This window comes from Stenella coeruleoalba (genome assembly GCF_951394435.1).
Source record: "Stenella coeruleoalba genome assembly, chromosome: 3".
In the NCBI taxonomy this organism is placed as follows: domain Eukaryota; kingdom Metazoa; phylum Chordata; class Mammalia; order Artiodactyla; family Delphinidae; genus Stenella; species Stenella coeruleoalba.
This window is the reverse complement of record NC_137148.1, coordinates 130,654,440-130,673,489: the sequence shown is the minus strand read 5'-3', so window position 1 is coordinate 130,673,489 and position 19,050 is coordinate 130,654,440. Positions and strand designations below refer to the sequence as shown.

The 19,050-nt window shown below is 40.5% G+C and overlaps 1 protein-coding gene and 1 pseudogene across 17 annotated transcripts in view; one reads left to right on the top strand and one right to left on the bottom strand.

Annotated features, from left to right (window-relative positions):
* Positions 1 to 19,050, bottom strand: part of SGCD (sarcoglycan delta) — a 1,717,585-nt gene that overhangs the window by 1,339,176 nt on the left and 359,359 nt on the right. The gene's annotated exons all lie outside the window — the stretch shown is intronic.
* Positions 789 to 1,358, top strand: LOC307183983 (large ribosomal subunit protein eL38-like; annotated as a pseudogene). Its single transcript has one exon. The product of its transcript is annotated as a large ribosomal subunit protein eL38-like (transcript).

Below are 19,050 nucleotides of genomic sequence, written 5' to 3'. Positions count from 1 at the left end.
TCCTCAAGCAGCATGACTGCCTCCTTACACTTCAAAGAGACATTAAGAGACCCTAAGAGTGCAAACCATAAAAAGGAATTGATAATGCTATAATTTAGAAGTTTGTCACCAAAAAAAGATACTATAAACAAAAGATAATGTACAAATGAGAAACCATTAGCATTGGACATAACTGAAAAAGGACTAGTCTCCTGAATATATAAAGAGCTCCTTTAACTCAAAAAGAAAATGATAACAGAAAAAAAATGGACAAAGTATGAAGAAGCAATTCATTGACCAAGAAACCCAAATAAAAAATAGATGAATAAAAAGATGCTCAGCCACACTGGAAATTAGGAAGATGTAAATTAAAACAACAATGAGATAGCATGAAATTGACAGAAAAAAAAGTCTGACACTACCAAGTACAAGTAATGTTGCAGAGCTATGGGAACTGTCATATACTGCTGCTAAGAGTTTAAATTGGTGCAATGACTTTGGACAACTACTGACAATATCTAGTAAAGTTTTTAAAAGCTCATATCCTGTAAGTCAGCAACTTTCCCCTAAATCTGTGTTTCTCAACAAGGAGAGGAGTAGTTCACCTATCCAGTGGGTATTTGGCAATGTCTGGAGACATTTTTAGCTGTCACATCTGGGGTTGCAAAGGCAAGGGAGGAGGGAGGGGCTACTACTGCAGTGTAGTGCATAGAGGCTAGAGATACTGTTAAACTTCCTACAAAGCACAGATTATCCTTATGCCCAAAGAATTATCTGGTTCAAAATTTCAGCAGTGCTGAGGTTGGGAATGATGGCCCCCAAAAGACTTGTCTACCTGGAATCTGTGAATGTGACTTTATTTGGGAAAAGGGTCTTTGCATGTGAAGTTAAGGATCTCAAAATGAGATCTTGGATTATCTAGATGGATCCAAAATCCAATGACAAGTGTCCTTATAAGAGGACAAGGCACAGGTCTCTCAGGCCCTATGTGGGGAGTGGGAGGTAATCCGTGGTAATCCACGGCCGGGCGATATCTGGGGACCCTGGGCCTGGATGGAAAGTTCCAGCCGCGCTCTCCGCGCCTTGTCACCATGCCTCGCAAAATTGAGGAAATCAAGGACTTTCTGCTCACAGCCAGGCGAAAGGACGCCAAGTCGGTCAAGATAAAGAAAAATAAGGATAATATGAAGTTTAAAGTTTGATGCAGCAGATACCTTTACACCTCGGTCATCACAGACAAAGAGAAGGCAGAGAAGCTGAAGCAATCCCTGCCCCCAGGTTTGGCAGGGAAGGAGCTGAAATGAATCACGCACACTGACTTGAACAGTATTAAAATTTTTAAAATTCTCAAAAAAAAGAAGAGGAGGCACAGACAGAAGAGGACAGACACAGAGGAGATGGCCACGTAAGGACAGAGGCAGAGATTGGAGTAAGCATCCCCAGGCCGAGTGCCAACAGTCAACAGAAGATGGGACAGGCAAGAAACGAAATCTCCCCTAGAGCTTCTGGAGGAAGTGACTGACACCTTGATATGGGGCTTCTGCCCTGCATAAATGTAAGAGGAAAAAATCTGTTGTTCTAAGCCACCCAGTTTTTAGTAATTTGCTGTGGTAGCCTGGAGACTAGATATACACTCAAGGGAAACACTTGCATATGTTTGGGAGGAGAAAGGTACAAGGTTGTAATTGAAGTTCATTATAGCAAAAAAAAAAAAAAAAAAAAAAAAAAAGAATTGAAACAACCTAAATTTTCTCAAGAGGAAAATTGAAAAATGTTTTGAAGTATATTCACTTAATGTTCTACAGCAGTTAAAGAAAAAAAAAGAACAAATTGGAACTGCATGTATCAGAATGTGTTAATTTCACAATATAATACTGAGAGAGTAAAAGCCAGTTCAGAAGGATATATAAGGTATGATACCATTTATATAAAGTTTTTAAATCTACAAAGCAATATTCTATAATATTTATGGCTATCTAAATCTGTGGCAAAAGTATAATAATGTCGGTGATAAACACTGGTCCCCCAGTAGTGAGTACTCCTGCTATGGATATGGAGGAAAAAGAGAGACAAGGGGTGTACAGGAAGCTCCTCTTTGCATCTGAAATATTTAACATCTGTACTTAAATAGTCTGATGAAGATCTGGCATGATATTAAGATCTGATAAAGCTGGGTTTTGCCATCTTGTACTAGTGTCCATTCTTCTGTATTTTAAATCATTTATGAGAAAATTAACTAGTCAAGGTTTATAAGACATGGAAATGTATGCCATGTAAAATAAATCAGAATGATGCTTACAGGTGTCAGCCTAGTAATGAAGAGACAGTGAAGTGATGAGGAAACAGGATACAGGTGGGGCGTTGGATTCAACACAGAGGTGGAGCCCTAATGAGCTGGGCAATCAGAGCACAGATGCATCCCTTTTGAAAGCTTTCTTCAGGGAGTCGCCTCTTTTCCTCCCCACCTGTCTCTCTTCTGGTTCTTTTATTATTTGATTTCAGTTGAGACCATCCTCCCTAGTTTTTCTTTGGTTCAAAATTACATCTAGGATAGTGGTAAATGAGAGGGGGAAATGAGGATGGAGAGACCTCAGTCCTTGTTGTTTTGATCATCAAGAGCCAACCAGGAGATTTGCATCAGTGAGTTATACTGTCCTAACCATACATTTCAAATTTGGAGGAATTGCAGCTGTGATGTTTTCCAAGGGACTTCTAAGCACAACAGCAGAACTGTCTTATTAGTGCTTCTGGGTCCTGGCTCTGGGGTTCCTCCAGGAAGGCAGGGCCAGCTGAGCAACACAGATGAAATTTGTGAGCCTAGTTGAGCTTGTGAATATGTACAAAGTCCAACTCCAGTTTGTGATTATGAACTTAGTCAAAGTACACCAAATCAAGAGTTAGGGAAGGTATCTGAGAGGAAAAAACTAATAATAAAACACTATGGTGCTGGCATGTGGGGACCACTAGTAGTTTGGAGATGTTTTGGGAAGAAGAAAATATCCTGATTGTTGAACAGTCTAAAATGCCTAGGCTCCTTCCTTTCATGTTGTCCCTCATGACAAAGACTGGATTTTGGTAACAATGACTGGCTTGAAATAATTAGGAAGAAAGCACTATTTCTTTGTACCAAATAAAAAAAAATTATAAACTGAACCGCTTCACTCATGAATTTTTATATTAGATGAGGCACTTCCAAATGCAGGATGGACATACAGTGCTATTCTAAGAAAAAAAAAAACACCCTGTAGTTCCAATTTTGCAGCTCATTATCTTTCTTTGTTCACTACATATATATAATCTGCTCCAAAACTTCAAATTAGGAACTTATTTATAGCATAATTCTTGCTAACCTTGATATTAACCCCAAAGCTTCTGGACAAGTGCTACTTTTGGGCTTTGCATATCATCTGTCCTTTCCCCAAGATGTACTCACTAGGATACAAATATTTATTTATGCAGTTCTCTGTTTACTGTGTTCCCACCTAGCTAGACTGGAAGCTCTATGAGGGGAGAGAGAATGACTGTCTCGTTCAGCACTTCATGTTAGTGCCTATCATAGAGTTTGCCCCATAGTAAGTGCTTATAATGGACTGAATTATGTTCCCCCAAATTCATATGTTGAAACTAACTTCCAATGTGACCGTATTTGGTGATAGGGCATTTAAGGAGGTAAGGTTAGGTTAAGGTTAAGGTTAAGGTTAAATGAAGTCCTGATCTGATAGGACTGGTGTCCTTGTAAGAAGAGGAATAGATATCAGAGCTCACCCTCTGTGTGTTCACAGAATAGAGGCCATGTGAGGACACAGCAAGAAGCCAGGTGCCTATCACTCAGCTCACCAGAAACCAACCCTGATGGCACCTTGATCTTGGGCTTCTAGCCTCCAAAACCGTGAGTAAATAAATTTCTGTTGTTTAAGACACCCAGCCTGTGGTATTCTGACCTAATACATTGTTCAATAAATTCTTATGAAATAAATGGTGTTGTGTTGATGATGATGATTATAAGAAATTACAGGCTGATAGAACATAAATGCTAAGTATGTAAAGGTATAAGCTATTAAACCAATTTTAAATACAGATTTAGTGCTTCCTAAATACACAAAAATAATTCTATCCACAGATCAAAGATGTTTAAATTACATTCCCAAGAATAGATGCAGAAAACCATATTTCATTATTGATTGGGTTATTTTTTTTTTAGTAAGTGGAAGTAGTCATTTCAATTTTTAAAACTTACTTGACCTTCTTAATCCAGTTTGGTAATTTCCATGATTATTAAATAAGAATTCAAAATGCTCATACAATCCTACAAATGTTAAGTAACTATGTCCAAAGTACCTTGATTGACTGAGGCCTTTTTTCACTTGAACGTGGAATTGAAGAGGGATTAATTAATGTTTCTTTAGGACATGAGAAATTTATTCTTTTGCAAATATACATGTCTTTCCCACCCCACCTTCATCAATATTATGTTTCTCTTATCTTCTCCCCAGTGCCCAAATCATTTGCTTCATTGAACTATCACAATTAGAAATTACAGATTTATTTGTGTAATTCTTAATCTGACTCTCACCAAACAGTAAGCTCCATTGGGAAAGAAATTATGTCCAATTTTATCTTAGCACAGTATTCTCTGTAGCAAGCACCATGACCACCATATAGTAGGCCCTTAATAAATATTTGTTTTTAGAGGAATAATTAAATTTTTACCCTTTTCACTGAACTCCAAGGCAAGGTAACTCTTGCCTTCATTTTAACATCTAAAACCAACCCAATTAAGTCAGCTACTTTCAAAGGACCATTTGGAATTATCTGCACACCTCAGAGTTCCGCACTACAACCACAGGCAACACAGAAACATTTTCTCTTGCCAGAGCTGAATGAATCCATCAAAGGAAGTAAATGTTGCCAATGACTTCTAAACACTCTTCTGGGTGATTGGCAAAGGAGAGCATAAAACCGGCTTTGCCAAGTGGACCAGTCATTCTCTCTGAATCAGCACACATCATGATTGACTCAGCACCCAGGAACTGTCCTCCAAAAGTCCAGAAAACAAATACACTTGCTAGATGAATGTGAATGTGAATGTGAATGTGAATGTGAATGTGAATGTGTTTGCTTTTGCAATTTCCTCTGACTCACAGTGACTGATATGTGGTGCTACGGGTCATAATGAAAAAGCACAAAAATCTAACCATTGGTACCTATAATGAGCTTTCCTTAGCTAAGCCCCCTGAAATTGTATCTGAGCAGAGATCTTTCCAACATGCTCTGGTGACCTAGGTCATTATCCAATCATTTATATTTTTGGAAAGGCCTTTGAGCAATAAGCTGAGAGTGTTTCATAGTCTTTAAAATCAAGTCTGTCAGAGAACACATTGCGGAAAAGCAAAAGTTCATGACATAAATCTTAATGTTGGTTTAAAGTTTAATAACTCTTTCTACATTCTCATCTTCTAGTCATTTACTGTGTGTATATAAGGAAGTGCATTATACTCAGGGGGCCTACTAATCAGCAGGGAAGAAATTGGGGAGGTGCATTAAGCCTTTTAGGCCATTAGGATATCATTTAGTTCACTGGAGAAGGTCATTTACTTACAGCAAGGAGCCAAGGTCCTTCCGAAAGATGAGCCATTTAATCCCAGCTCACCCACATGATCCTGCCCAATGTGCATTTTCCTAGTTTAATTTCCTCTGTAGGTTTTCTTTGATTTGTGCTACTTTATTTCCCATTTTACAGTCACGTTGTCCGATTTAAACTTAATTAAAACTTGCAATTAGAAAAAAAAGGATAGTTCTAGATACCTCCCAAGAAACACTTCATTAATGGGAACTACTTAATAAGCAAAATATCTCACTGTGCAGACTAGAGCCAAAGCTAGGGCTTCAAAGATCCGACATGTTTTTTCCAAAGTCTGGGTCGCGATGGCCAGGGATGACTAAATGCCTCAGGGCTAGAGAGTTTGGAGCCTAACCAAGATCAGCATCTTTGGCTTGAGGTATTGTGTTCACCTGATGACTGTGATTGACTCAGGAGTGAAGCATGATCTAAATGGAAGCAAACAAAGCCAAACCAATGAAGGTACTTTTTCTGGAACTATTGGGGAAGATGCTCTATCTTCTCTGTGCTTTTCAAGGCTGATAAATTGTAACTCTGGAACTTCTAGAAGCATGGGATGCCAACAAAGAGGTAAGGAGAGCCTAAAACTCTAAGTGACAGATTATTGGAAATGTAGTTTAAACACTTGATCCAGCTGTGCTTGAAGCAATATTTACTACTGCACTTTCCAAGTACACAGGCATCCCTTCCCCAAAAAAGCCCCTCTCCACATTTTTTCCCTTAGACCTCAGACCTATTGAATCAGAATCCCCATTTCAACAAGATCTCTAGGTGATTTGTATGCCCATTAAAGTATTAGAAGCACTAGCTTTAGCCCTCTTGAGTTGTACTTTTTTTCCTTGCAGCTGAAATATTCTTAATAAATATTGGTAGGCTCTATTATTATTTCTGTTTTTACGAAATAGGATACTAAGAAAAGTTCAGTAGTTCAGGATCACGCACGCAGTAAATGGCGGAACTGGGCTCAAAACTCGGCCTGCCTGTCTCCAAAGCACATGTCCTTACCACACGGGCCAAACCACAAGGACTCTGCTTGACCCTGACTGACTCTGTTTTCAAGTGAATCCACAATGTGATAGGCGAGGTCAGCAGATTGGAGATTCAAGGAAGAGTTGCAGTTCGAGTCCAAAGGTGGTCTGCTGACAGAAATCCTTCTTGCTTGGAGAAGATCAGTCTTTTTAAAGTATTATTATTAATTTTTATTGGAGTATAGTTGCTTTAAAATGTTATGTTAGTGTCTGCTGTACAGCAAAGTGAAGCAGCTGTACATATACATATATCCCCTCTTTTTTGGATTTCCTTCCCACTTAGGTCACCACAGAGCACTGAGTAGAGTTCCCTGTGTTATACAGTAGGTTCTCATTAGTTATCTATTTTATACATAGCAGTGTATATATGTCAACCCCAATCTCCCAATTCATCCCAGCACCCCCCTCCCCTGAGAAGGTCAGTCTTTGCTCTATTAAGGCCTTCAACTGATTGGATAAAGCCCACCCACATTATGAAGAGTTATCTGTTTTACTCAAAGCCCACCAATTTAAATGTTAAACTCATCCAAAGAAACCCAACCAAACAACAAGAACAAAAACAACCACCTTCCCAGAAACATCCAGAACACTGTTTGACCAAATATCTGGACACTGGCACATAAAATTAATTATGGATTGATGGAGGCAATACCTTTGCCTCCTTGTGTGGAACCTGGCAGATTCAACCATCTAAGAAAAGCACGACAATAACTACTAATCTCTAGGATGAACGTAACTCTCTTGCCCTGGCACAAGGTCATTCTCCAAGGAGTTTTATATGCCACTATGGTTAGGCCTGGAAACTCAGCAGAGGCCAGTCTGGCCACAGCTGCTCCTGCTTAGGGGCTTCCCAGGTGGTGGCAGAAGGTTCTTGTCAGTACAGGTAAAGGCTAAAAAGGTCGCTGGTCATCAGAAACATGAACGGCAGCCTAAGAGGACATGGCTGGCCAGGTGGGATTTCTGTCCTGGTTTTCTGTCCTAAAGGAATATAGCCAACCAACCTAAGAAGAAAAGGAATGTCATATAAAGCTGGACTTTCAGAGAATACTTTATCAGAGACTCCTATCCCTTCCTGATTTGCCTTTTTTTAATTGCATTGCTCGTTTTGTGGTTTGGATGTCACATATTTCAAAGAAATGTTTGGGTTTCTCTGGATTAGACTTTAGCTTATTACCTTGGTTTAATGCAAGTGAATATGTCTCCATGCTTTTAGGATAAAAATCCGCCATATTCTTATTTATACTCTCACCTTTAAGCTTTTTGTTTTTCTTTCTACAATATTTTTTTTCCACATTTGCCCTAATAGTTTTTCTATTTCCCTATTAGACACACCTTGGGATACCCATAGGTTACCATATCCATAAGATATAATTCCCTGTGTAGAAGGCACCCCTGACTTACCGGGATGATGGTCGCTCCTGACCTATCACATCCATCTGCTGTTACGTCAGCAGTCATGGGGTTTTAGACCCACTGTCTCTGATATAGAACAGAGCTCAGGCAGCAACATGCCAGAGGGCACAGTGTTATATATAATTGTGTCTTCTAGGCCTTGGATACCATTTAGTCATATCCAATGGGAGCTGCAGGTGTGACCTCTGTAAGGAACCAGAGGGAGCTGCTAAGCCCCCTGAAGGACACTCTGAGGGCACAGTATACAGGCCATGGTCAATTTCAAGTGACACCAAGTGGACAGTAAGTCCACTTATTTGCAAGTTGGCCTAAGTCCTTTCTTCCACATATTCAAAGGGAAATCCAGTTGTGAAGAAGGATCAAGTAGAAACTCTCTAGATCAGGAGCTATCCTAGGGGGAAAAAAGGGGTGGAGGGCAAGGGGGTACTTTACTACAAGGTCAATGTCAGGATCCATGTTAGGCTCCCTGGACTTGGAATGTTAGCACCACAGAGAAGGAGTGATTTACCTCACCTCAAGACCCAGCTAGAATACTCTTGGAAAGCAGAGAAGCAACTGAGTTTCTCCACCCCTGAGTACATCACCAGCGTACAGTCCTCAAGAAGTGACTTTAAACAACCTAAAATGAAAATCTCATCAAGTCATTCCCCTACCTTAAACCCTCAAAGATTTCTAACTGCCCTTACAATTAACAATAAAAATAATAATACCAAAGGTTGGCATTGTTTCCTATTATTTCCACTGTGCCAGGCACTGGCATAAATGCTTTATGTTCACCTACCCTCTTCTCCCACCTCATACTCTGCCTGGCACCCATGCTGAACTTGTCCAATTCCTCAAAATGCCTGGGTCCCCTCCCTCTCCAGGTGTTCCAATATATTGTTTCTTTTGCAAACACTCTTCCACAGCTATGGTCTTGGCAGATTCCTTTCCTATTCAGATCAGCTTAGATAGCATGTCCACAGGGAAGCATCTCTGTTACCCCCTTCAAAGTTACTTCCTCTTTTTTTTTTTTTTTTTGGCCATGCTACGCTGCATGTGGGATCTCAGTTCCCCAACCAGGGGTAGAACCTGCACCCCTTGCAGTGGAAGCTCAGAATCTTAACCACTGGACAGCCAGGGAACTCCCAACTTCCTCTTCTTATATGCTTCCAACATATACTCACTTCCTGTTTTGTAACACTTATCACACATACAATTTCCTGTTCAACGTCTGTCTCCCCCACCTGATCACAAGCCCTACAAGGGCAGAATGACATTTGTTTTTTCACCAATGTACCCCCAGTACATCACCCATAGCTTTGTACACAGTGTGTTCTCAGGAATATTTGATGAATGAATATAAGAAAACACACCCCTCATGACATAGGACATAACATTATTTCTGACATTTTCCCAGTTTGTGCTACAAAATTTGGGGGACCTTTTGTAGGCCTCCCCCAAGAGGAAGTTTCTTTGCCTGTAATACCAACTGTTAATCACCAAGTGAACAAACTGAATGTACTTCCCACTCGACCTCAGGCAGTGACACCTTCCCGTACTCCTGACCGAGGGCCTTAACTCATGCGCCCAGCACTACTCTCCCCAGTGACAATCCTCAAGAAGCCTCCTCATGTGTCTACAAGCTCATCAAACCCAATTTGTCAAAAGCCCTGGTGGTGCTAAATAATATATGAGATACATCTTAGTGCAACACTACCAGCATGACATCACTGGGACCTACTGCGTGCCAATATCATTAATGATATAATGACTATGACAATACTGATAACAGTGACATCACAATTATTTCTTGAGCACCAGCTCATACTAACCCTAGGAGGACATTGCTCTCCTTTTACAGATAAGGAAAATGAGACTCGGAACTTGCCGAAGTTCACTCAGTAAGGGCGGGCAGAGGCAGGATTTTAATCCAATCATCCGTGTGGTTCTAAATGTGGCCAGAGAACCACAAATGTCAGAATTACCTGTGTTTATTTAAAACACAGGCTTCTGATACATAGAAGACCGAAATTAGAATCTCTCACAGCGTGGTCCATTGTTTCCCCTTAATGCACCTTAATACTTGGGAAGGGTCACACCAAACTGCAGTTTTTCCATAAACTGTTTCAAATTCAGTGTCTCAACTTATTAAGTTAAGCTCTCTCCACTTACGATAACCTTAAAAATGGACCCAAGACCACTCTGAAAGGGATCATCTCCCCTCATTTTAGCTCCTAGAACCCATCTGTATCCCCAGTTGGTCTGATAAGGATAATGAACTGGGAAGAATAAAACAAACTGGTGGGTTTTCACATACATGTGTGTGAATACTTATATATTCATAACTAAATATCTTCTTCAACTTTTTACTTTGAAATAATTATAGATTCACAGGAAGTTGGAAAGAAATGTACAGGGAGGATCAGTGGACATTTTACCCAGTCTGCCCCAGTGTTAACATCTTGCATAACTATAGTACTATATCAAAATCAGGTAATTTGGGCTTCCCTTGTGGCGCAGTGGTTGAGAGTCCGCCTGCTGATGCAGCGGACATGGGTTCGTGCCCCGGTCCGGAAAGATCCCACATGCCGCAGAGCGGCTGGGCCCGTGAGCCATGGCCACTGAGCCTGCGCGTCTGGAGCCTGTGCTCCGCAACGGGAGACGCCACACCAGTGAGAGGCCCACGTACCGCAAAAAAAAAAAAAAAAAAAATGAGGTAATTGACCTTAATCAGATATAGGAACTCATGTGTGTGTGTGTGTGGCAGGGGGCTGTTGTATGTGTAGTACTATGCAATTTTGTCACACGTGTAACTTCCTGTAACTACCACTACAATCAAGATATAATCACCCCAAAGCTCCCTTGTACTACCTCTTTGTAGCCATATCCCCTCACATCCTTCACTCCTGGAAAGCACTAATTTTTTCTCTGTAATTTTGTTATTTTAAGAGTATTATAGAAATGGAATCATACAGTATGTAGCCTCTTGTAATTGCCTTTTTTCACTCAGCGTAATTCCCTTGAGGTTCATCCAAGGCATGCTGAGTTGTTGGATCTATACATCAGTAGTTCATTTCTGTTTATTTTTGAGTAGTATTTTGTGGCATAGATAAAACGTAGTTTGTTTAACCATTCATTCATTCATTGAAAGACATTTGGGTAGTTTTCAGTTTTTGGCTGAATAAAACTGCTATGAACATTCATGTACAATTTCCTTGTAAACATAGTTTTAAGTTCTTGGGGATAAGTGTTCACAAGTATAATTGCTGAATCATATGGTAAGTCCATTTTTAGTTTTAAAGGATACTGCCAAACTATTTTCTAGAGTGATGGTACCACTTTACATTCCCATCAGCAATGTATGAGTAATCCAGCTTCTCTGCCTCCCTGCCAGGATTCAGTGTTATCACAATTGTGTCATCTCCAAAAAGAGACAGTTTTATTTCTTCCTTTCCAATCTATATGCCTTTTCTTTCTTTTTCTTGCTTTATTTCACTGGGTAGAACTTCCAGTATTACGTTCAAGTAATCCACAGGAAAGTAAGAAAAGAGAAAAAGAGGAATAAGAAAGAGAAAACAAAGTGGCAGACTTAAGCCCTAACATATCAATAATCACTTTATCTATAAATGGTTTGAATACACTAATTGAAAGACAGAGGTTTCTAGAATGAATAAAAAATTAGGACCCAATTAGGCTATCCACAAGAAAGTCACTTCATACATAACAACATAGGTAGGTTAAAAGCAAAAGGACAAGAAAAAGATATATTATGCAAATATTAATTTTTTTAAAAAGCAGGAATGGGTATACCGATATACGACAAAGTAGATCTCAGGGCTCAGAAAATTACGAGAGATAGAGAGGACATTACATAATGATTAAAAGGTTGATCCCGTAAGAATACATAGCAATGCTAGGTGTGGATGTATCAAACAACAGAGTTGCTGTTGGGAGCCAAGAAGTTTTCGCCATTAGAAGATGGCCGACACCCTGCTTCTCTTCCTGATTTATGAGATAGAAGTTCGCGCCTAAAATGAAAGCCCGCGCACGCAGCACCAATGATGATTAGCCAAGTACTTCCCTCATTCTGAATCCCGCCCCCCTTTCTCTGCAGTGTATAAATACAGCTACCGCAGCAACAAAAGTTTGAGGCTTGATCAGGATTCTGTCTTGCCTCCATTCTTTCGCGTCTCCTGCCCTTCCCCCTTTTTTCAACCCCCACAGGTTCCTCCTCGGACTCACAAGGATTTGTCCTGCTGGTCGGGACTCCCGGGGACGCCCGGGGCCGTACACAAGTTGCAAAAAATGTGAAGCAAAAACTGATAGAACTAAAAGGAGAAATAGGTAAAATTTTAATTATTGTTGGAGACTTCTATACCCTACCTTCAGCAATTAATAGAAGTATCAGACAGAAAATCAGCCAGGATATAAAATTTAACAACACCATTACCAAAAGAATCTTATTGACATATACCAAATATTCCTCTTAACAACAGAATATCCACTCTTTTCAAGTGATCATGGAATATTCTCCAAGACAGACCATATCCTAGGTCATAAAACAAATCTTAAATTTAAAAGAATTTAAATCACACAGTGTATGTTCTTTGACCAAAATGGAATCAAACAAGAAATCAATAACAGAAAGACAACAGAAAAATCTTCAAACACATGAAAATTAAGGATCTTTTAAATCCTCCCCTAAAACTCTCTTTTCCCACATCACCTCAATAGGTTGTTGATAATAAAAAATTGTCCTGTCCATTATCTATCCATGTATTTTTCTTTCAAGATCTGAGGAAAAGAAGTAAAATAAATAAAAGTATAGAAAAGTGAAATTACATCTCCAACCTGAAAAACTTCTTACAATCTCATTTTATGGAAAGTGGAGGCCACTGATGAACCCCCAGATCTCTAGCCTCTGCCTGAGCTATGCCTGCAATTCATAAGCAATGTAGGATTTTCTACTTATTCAGCTGAGATTTTAGGCATCAAAGGTAAACCTGCCCTTCTCCTTGGCTGCCTACTTCTTCCTGATGACACACAACCTTAAGACATATAAGCGAGGGAGGAATGGGTCCACTGGGCAGTAGTGTGATGATCTGCAATCAGGTGTGATTTCAGCAGAAAATTGCATTCTGCCCTTTTTCAGAGTCAAGAAGTAATGCATGAATCCAGCAGAAATGGTTGACTCTTACCCCCTGAAGGACTGGGCCTGGTTAGTCAAGACTTCGATCTGTTCTGTTCAAAGAATAGGGCCTCTGAGTGACTTTAATCAAAACACTGATGGACAGCAAAAGAGCCCAGACAGCAATGCCCTTTTCATTCGGGTCTCAGAGCTGAAGGAGAGGAGTCACAGAAAACGAGACTGCGATGTTTACAGAGGTGACACTGACAACTGCAGAGCAGGTGGGGCTTCCCTTGTTTGTTCCTGTACTGAGAGGGTCTAGAGGCAGTCAAAGAAAACACAGTGTACCTGGAAAGGGGAGAGCTCCCACTGTGTTTACAAGCACAGATGGTGCCTCTAACCTTGGCTTCTTTAATCAGGCCTCATGTCCCGTTGGCTCCTGTGTGTAAAACAGTTACCTGGTTCTAGCTAATGGTTATGTTTTGACGGAAAAATAAGTGCTCTTCTGTTGTTTAAACCCCTTCAGTGGCTCCCTGATACCCTTGGAATAAATTTGAAATTATGTACTGTGGCCTGCAGGCAGCCCCTCCTGAACTGCCCCTCTGTACTGTGTACCTTCAGCTTCGACTCTCACCAACCTTCCCCTCTGTTCTACACTCAGAATGAGCCTCTGTCACTTCCTCTACTGCATCGTGTTCTCTCTCATTCCTGGGCCTTTGCATTTTCTGTTCTCTCTACATAACACACACTTCAGCCTCCTCGCCTGGCTGACTCTTATTCATACTTTGAGTCTCATTTAAACGTCATTTCTTTCCTGATTCCAACCTATGCCAAGTAGACACATATGCAGCACCCTGCACTGCCCTTCTTTGAGCCCCTACTCACTTTGCGGTTACTGCTATCTTAATCGTGTCTCCTCCTGGTACACTGGGAGCTCCACGTAGACAGGAACCACGTTTAGCTTGTTCATCATTTAGTCTCTCATACAGCGCCTGGTATGTGATCGGCACTTAATAATTATTTGTCAGATAAACAAGGAAATTAATAATCAAAAGAAGAAAAGCAAGAAAGTGTTATTTTGGGTGGTCAAGTTGCCTCACAAGGCCCACTCAAAGGTACTATCACTAGGCATTAACAATCAGGGCTTGGCCTCTGGCTCCCAACTATGAATTCACATTAGAACCATCTGTAGAACTTTTTCAAGATATCAGTTTTTCCACACACCGGCTAGGTGCCCTTCAGTAAACATCTGATGAATTCATATGTAAACAAGCATCAGAGAAGGATACTTTTCTCTTCCAAAAATCACTGCAGCCTCCTCTCTGCTTATTACTTCATCGCCCGACGATGACTCTTCCCTGCCTTTCCATTTATTTTGATAAGAAACAGAAAAGGAACTGAAACATGAGACGAAGGTTCTGGATTTTAAAAACAACTCCATGATAATAGGCAATAAGGTGCTTGAACCTCAGTTCTTTATCAAATGAAGGTGGTAGACCATGCTCTGTACACCTCAAGATAAAGGAGCGTATGTAAAAATGCTTTTGTAAACCGTAAAGCACAAGAGAAGGTAAATTCATTGTATTGTGCCAAAACTCAAACAGAAGATCACAAATTCATATTCTTCATTTTCTCTGTTATCAACCCAGGAGAGAGTTAGAGAGAAGTTCGGACATGAATATGACTAGAAAGGAACAGATCAAAGACTATTTCATTAAACAGATGCTTAAAATTCCATCCAGAATGCATAATGTTCTGAGAGGTTCCTGTCCTGGATTTCTCCATCATCTAATATCTGTGTTTCTTCCAGTATTCCATAGCAGCGATTGGCAAACTTTTTCTGTAAAAGGTCAGGGAAAAAATATTTTAGATTTTGAGGGCCATGCAGGCTCCGTAGCAACTACCCAACTGTGCCGCTGTAGCAAGAAGGAAGCATAGACAATATGTAAACACATAACTGTGACTGTGTTCTAACAAAACTTTATTTATAAAAACAGGCAGTGAACCACATTATTTCTGTGGGCCAGAATTTGCTGATCCCTGTTCTAGAGAGATCCTGAAGAGCAATCTCCCTGTCATAGGTTGAGTTTCCTAGGAAGTAGACTCAGATAGAAATTAGCAGGTAAGAGGTTTAGTAAGATAAGTTCTTGCGGTCAGCACCTTTGGAACGGTAGGAAGCAAGACTGGACAAAGCAGAAAGCAGAGCATGATGCAGTCCCAATAAAAGTCTCAGTCAATGACTCTTCACAGTTGTACCAGGTTGTGTGTAGGGGGCCAAACCTGGTCATTATCCATATCCCATAGCAACTGGTCATTGGGTAGGGCCTGTCCCAAGAAGGGTACATGACCTTAGGCAAGGAGGGGCTCTTCAACTGGGACAATTCCTGTAAGAACTGGCAGCCTGCAGAGCTCCCAATAGCTGGAGGAGGAAGCTCTTCATTCCTGAAGGAGAATCAGGGCCATGCATCCTATCACCCACCATACTCTCCCTTGAGATTTAACTCTCTGTTCATAAAACTACAATTTGTTTCAGGTCAATGTTTCATCTACATACAATACTTATCTTAAGATAAGTAAGTACCGTAAGATACTTATCTTACGATACTTAAGTAAGTATCTAACATCACTGCGGCCAGATTTAGAAAATCTTAGCACCTTAGCATATTCCCCAACTTTCTCTCTGAAAGAACATGGGAAAAAGTCACATCATTCTGGTTCATTGCTTTCTTACATTCCATCCCAAACTCCAATCTCTGGTGGACAAGAATGGCAATATGGCTAGGGGTCATAAAGGGGTTATACAGTCTTATCTAGAGTTAAATAAATGAACTAAGTAAAGTTTGTGGTCTGTAAAAATTCTATGCTAGCATGCAGATAAAGATGGAATCAAAACTACTTACAGATAAATTATTAAGCCAGAAAATCTGCAATGGTCAAAAAGAAACCATGCTTTGAAGTTACTTACGCCCAGCACCATACTGGCTAAAAGGTTACTAGCCAATATCTAGAAACTCAATACCTCCTGCTTCAAATCATATAGTTAGATCTCTTCATGTCAGTCTGAGGTTTCTAACTGAGCATCAATCAATTTGCATTTCTACAACTGAGACACTGAGATGTCTGTAGGTGTATCAGAGGAAAGAAGCCTGGATAGATTGTATAGATTAGCTCCACTTCTCCACGTAAGGGTCCATGAGGGAATCATCTATGATTGGTAACAGTGCTGCCTGGGATCACCTTAATCATCTCTTGACAAGCAAAAATAAAAATCACCTGAGAAATTAGCTATGTTGAGAAAGAAAAAGAGAAAAGATGAGGGGGGAAAGTATCAGAATACAGCCAGGATGCACATTACAGTCTTCCCTTTATTTTAATTGAATGGTTTGTGTCTTCAGGAAATCTCATTATTCTCCCCAGAGCAGAAGTGCAGAATGAAGGCACAAACCTCATTAACTTTTGAATGTGGAAATCAATAATCTGCAATAAATCTAAGCTGATTTGTTGTCAATAAATCTCCCAAAATACTGTGTTTTGTAGCTGGGGACATTGGAGGGTATGGTAAGAACTTCCATGTCAACATCAAGATGGCATCTGGGGTTTACCTTGTCGGTTTTTACGACCTTTTAACATGAAACGATTTATTGACATTTACATAGAACACGGTTTTCTGTGGGGTTAACTGTCTGTTTTTTCAGTTGAGAACATACTGGGACCTTTTCTCTTTCCATGACTCTTTTAATAAATGATATGAATAAAAAGAAACAGGCAGGCATCCACTTGGCAGTTCTTTCTCATGTACCTGCCCTGAAAAGGAAGAACAGAGCCCATACTGAGGGACTGGGAAAAGGTTCCTTGAGCCTAAAACTGTCTTTACTCATGACTAGCACATGGTAGGCACCTAAAAAAATTTGCTGAAAGAGTAAATGATGGCCATGACCTTTGAAAATCAACCTTTGCTACCTAAGTATATATATTTACTATGTATGTATTGTTACACGTGTTATACCTATGTATGTATATGTGTATACATGTGTATGTGTATACATACATAGATATGTACACTTCTATTACATACACACATACATATATATAAAATGTCTGAGCAAGGGTGGGATACTTGCCTATTTATCTTGCAAAAAAACAAAAAAAGAAGGGGACAATAAAATATTAACCGGTTATGGAGAAATGACTGGGAAACAAGATGACAGGAAACCCAAAGGACCATGAGGCTGTGTTACAATGAAAACTCCATGAGAGCAGCTTCTCTGTGGTGTTCACCACTAAGCCCTAGTGCCTGAAACAGTGCCTAGCATAAGGCAGGTACTCGGCAAGTGTTTGATGGTTGAATGGATGGATGCATGCGTGGGTGGGTAAGCGGGTGAGGAAACATTTATTATTAGTAGGAGAAGTAGGACAGTCATTTGAGATTTCTGTGAATGGTCTACATGGAGAGCAGAGAATATCTGTAGACTAAAGCAACAGGATCACCCCTTGGTATACATAACAAGGGACCAGCACTCAAATTGCTCTGTCCCGTGCTTTTGGATAGGAGAAGATGTTTGTGTTCCAGTGCGGTGCATCAAAACTACAAAATGTGAAAGAGCAGGTCCCTATCATGATGTCTTATCTCACTGACACCTTCTCTGGTAAGTCTAATGGAATCACTCTACATGTAATAGGGAAGAACAAATCTGACTCCATATTGGATCTGTTTTTCTTACCTTTGTATTCTATTGCTTTTTCTATAAGTTAATCACTAAATGAATGTTGCCTATAGCCTGAAATATACAGGATAGCCCATTCTCAAGGCTCTGACCTTTAAAGGTGTAACACTTTTCTATTCATGTAGAGATAAAAAGTTGGAGAACAAAGAATAATATTTGTCTTGTTGGAGGTTTATAGGAACACTATGGCCACACCTACATGGACAGCTGCAAGAACAAAGGATTCTAGCACCAAGAAGTTCACAACAACCAACCACACCCCCTCCCCTTGTAGCATAAAAGAAGCCTGAATTCTAACTCAGGGAAGAGCTCTAGTGTTCTTTGGGCCACTAGTCTACCATATTCTTGGTCTGCTGGCTCTCCACATAAAGACACTGTTCCTTGTCCCAACAACTCATCTCTCGATTTACTGGCCTGTTGTGTAGCAAGCAGTACAAGCTTGGACTCAGTAACATATAGATCTCAGAACACCATTGAGCCTTCTGACAGTCAGACTCAGGACTGAAGTGCTCCCAAGAGGAAAAGCCACCGCATTGCTTTAGCATCAAAGGGAGGGCTAATTTCACCCTCGCATGCAGTGGCTCCAGTTCAGGTTTAGTCGCAATCATTCAACCAGATGCTGCTGACACTGCTGGTTTCCCCCCCACCCACTAGAGGTCCTGTGCACTAGGCTTTGTGACTTAATGAGTTGACATTCTTTCCCTAAGTAAGGGAAGAAGAAAAGGTAAAAGTTATTGTACAAGCGTCACACTTCCACCAAGTGACATGCCATTGCTCAGCTTGATCTATTTAACGAAGACCTTTTAAAAGGACATTTCTCAAAAGTGTCATCCCCAGGCCAGCTGCATCGACGTCATCTGGATGGCAGTTAACAGTTCGGATTCCCAGGCCCTGCTACCAGTGATACAGGTCATAGGTCAGAGATAGGGCCAAGGAGTCTGCATTAACGAGCACCCTAGACAACTTCCAAGCTCCCTGAAGTTAGACACCTGTGATTCAAAAATAAATGTCCGTCCCTCCTCCTCTGTAAGAGTCTCACAAACACCTGGTCCTCACTGATACCGAAGTAGCTGGTAGCATAGTCAAGAAAAAGTTCTGAGTCAGCACGCAAGTGCTGTGCATCTGCTGTGTGACAGGCGGTAGAGGCTGGTGGGTAAGCTGTGTCCCCTGGTGTGA